Source organism: Nicotiana attenuata, chromosome 9 (assembly GCF_001879085.1).
Source record: "Nicotiana attenuata strain UT chromosome 9, NIATTr2, whole genome shotgun sequence".
NCBI lineage: Eukaryota > Viridiplantae > Streptophyta > Magnoliopsida > Solanales > Solanaceae > Nicotiana > Nicotiana attenuata.
In genome coordinates this window covers 3,031,932-3,035,438 of record NC_031997.1, presented here as the reverse complement: position 1 = coordinate 3,035,438, position 3,507 = coordinate 3,031,932, and positions in this window count along the sequence as shown.

Here is a 3,507-nt window from a genome sequence, read left to right as displayed (position 1 = left end):
TTCTCTCAAATTGATTAACTTTATGATCATTTGCATTGAGTATTCCTCATCTTTTGTCCATAGGCTTGCCCTTTATGTCTATCTCCACTAATGTAGACTAAACACTGATTTCTAAAATCTTTTAGGACTTTTTCTGGCTTGTAATGTTGGCTTCAGGCTGGTAGGTTAAAGGTTATATTTGTAGTGGCTTGCCTTTTTTCAGTTTTGGAGCAGAATATTTCTAAGATCAGACTTTCCAAATATTTGCTATTGATTTTTTTTTTGTACTTATAATGCTTGAACATAAGATCAATCTCTCCTTTTTTTTTCTTTTTTTTTCTTTTCTTTAATTCTGATTCTTTTTCAAAATGAGCTCCAAACTTATTTTCTGAAAAAGGACTTTTCAAATCATAAGCATGAATGTGATATTTAAATTTGGGCATACTTAGGTATCAAAAGAAAAAAATAGGTCTTCAAGCTTCAAAATAGGTGCTAGGGATTTTTTTTGTAGTAAATTTTTGTGCAATATCTAGAAAAGGCTGAGGTAAACAAAGAAAGCCTAAATTCATATTTCAAAAATCAGTGTTGTCTAGGATTTCGACTCGAAAGATTTAGGGCAAGTTCTAGCATATAGATTATAAGTTCTACTTGCTTTTTGATCATAATGCTTCTCAATCTCAGAATGTCTTGCCAAGTATTGAAGATATTTATTCTTGCCTTCATAAAAATAAACTTAAAAACAAGAAAGTTATGTGGTAAATATAAAAAATATATATTTGATATAGAATGATAAGAGTTTTATTTTGATAAATTAACACTTTACAAGAGGCATAATTATTAAAAAAAATCTATTATATATAGATATATAGATAGATAGATAGATAAAAATCTTTTTGGCTTTCAAATATACAACTGCAGAAGAAAGCTTGAAAGAAACTGCAGGCACACACCTTTTGCGTATAAATAACAAGTCTAGTTTGTATATAAACTAGAAAATTGCCTGTGCCAACATATGAATTACATGATAAAAATCTTTTTGGCTTTCAAATATATATATCTATCTATATATATAGATAGATAGATAGATAGATAGATAAAAATCTTTTTGGCTTTCAAATATACAACTGCAGAAGAAAGCTTGAAAGAAACTGCAGCCACACACCTTTTGCGTATAAATAACAAGTCTAGTTTGTATATAAACTAGAAAATTATCTGTGCCAACATATGAATTACATTATTAAATGGTTAACCAACCAGTTACTTAGGCATACCGATCACCATGGAGTTACTCCTGTATAGGTGACTCTGTTTTTGTAGAGGCCTTCATGAGATGTTCTGGTTGTACAATAACCTGGATATTAACCAGATCAATTGATTAAGCATTTAACTATTTAAATCTATGTTGGACTTATGAGGCTCCATTGCTTCACCCTCAATGGCTACGGGTAAGGAACCATAGTTCTGAGTTTAACGTCGCCAGCTCGACTTATTAATTGTAGACTTCATCAATCTATCAAAGTGACAGATGGTTGTTGCTCAAAATGCCCTCCAAAATATAATTTTAACCTGTGACCATTTACCTTAAATTTGTCTCCTCCATTGGTTTGTTGAATTTCAATTGCTCCGTATGGAGTAACATCTGTAACATTGTAAGGACCCGTCCACCTGGATTTTAATTTTCCTGGAAATAGCCGGAGTCTACTGCTGTATAGAAGTACATGATCTCCAATTTTAAAAGTTTTCTGTCGGATTAAATTGTCGTGCCATTTTTTTGTTTTTTCTTTAAAAATTTTGGCATTTTCATAGGCTTCTAATCTGAGTTCTTCCAATTCATTCACCTGAGAAAATCTATTTTTACCAGCAGAGTTTAATTAAAAGTTCAATGCTTTCAACGCCCAAAATGCTTTGTGTTCCAATTCAACAGGAAGATGACAAGCTTTTCCAAAGACTAATCGATATGGAGACGTACCAATTGGCGTTTTAAATGTCGTTCGATATGCCCATAGTGTGTCATCTAATTTTGAAGCCCAGTCTTTTCTGGAGATTCCAACCGTTTTTTCAAGTATTCTTTTTAATTCACGGTTAGAAACCTCAACTTGCCCTTGTGTTTGAGCATGGTATGGTGTTCCTGTTTTGTGAGTCACACAATATTTTGACAATAATGCTGAAAATTGTCTATTCATGAAATGAGACCCTTGGTCGCTAATGATAACTCGCGGTGTACCAAACCTGGTAAGAATATTTTTCTTAAGAAAATTGCACACAGTTTGAGCATCATTTTTCCTTGTTGGAATGGCTTCAACCCATCTTGAAACATAGTCCACAGTCACAAGGATATATTCAAAAGAATGAGATGAAGGAAAAGGACCCATGAAATCTATTCCCCAAACATCAAATATTTCACATACCTGTATTGATTGCAATGGCATCTCATCTCTCTTAGTGATATTGCCTGTTCTTTGACACCTGTCACACTGTGCAACGTAGGCACGAGCATCCTTAAAAAGTATTGGCCAGAAAAATCCAACCTCTAGAACTTTAAAGGCAGTTCGATTTGCTGCATAGTGTCCTCCAACTGCTCCATCGTGGTAATGATACAAAATTTATGTCATTTCTTCTTCTGGTACACATCTTCTGATAATATTATCTGCACAAATTTTAAACAAGTAAGGGTCATCCCACAAATAGTATTTAGCATCAGATATCAACTTTTTTCTCTGTTGGTAAATGAGATTTTGGGTGTCCATTTTCCAACCAAGTAATTTGCAATATCTGCAAACCAGGGTGGTTGAGTCACAACTGAGTTGATAGAAAAAATATGTTCATCAGGAAACTCTTCTTTTATATCACATAACTCAAGTTGGGTGTTCTCTAATCTGGACAAATGGTCAGCTACCTGATTCTCTGTTCCTTTTTTATCTTTTATTTCAAGCTCAAATTCTTGGAGAAGTAAAATCCATCTTAACAATCTAGGTCGGGCATCTTTTTTTGCTAAGAGGTATTTTAGAGCCACATGATCAGTAAAAATAGTGACCTTGGTTCCTATCAGATAGGAACGAAACTTATCAAATGCAAATACCACCGCTAGTAGTTCTTTTTCAGTCGTGGCATAATTTAGTTGAGCCTCATTCATTGTCCTGCTGGCATAGTAAATTGGACGAAAAATCTTATCTTTTCTCTGGCCTAAAACAGCTCCAACTGTTGCATCACTAGCATCACACATGACCTCAAAAGGTTGGTTTCAATCAAGGGACACAACTATAGGGGCAGTTGATAATTTTTCTTTAAGGGTGTCAAAGGCTTTCATACATTCACCTGAAAATTTAAACTTAACATCTTTCATTAAAAGGTTAGTCAGTGGTTTTGAAATCTTTGAAAAATCTTTTATGAACCGTCTATAAAACCTTGCATGACCTAGAAAGCTTCTAATGCCTTTAACAGTTGTGGGAGGGGGTAATCCTGCTATAAGATTAATTTTAGCCTTATCAACTTCTATCCCTTTAGCAGTAATTTTATGTCCTAAAACAA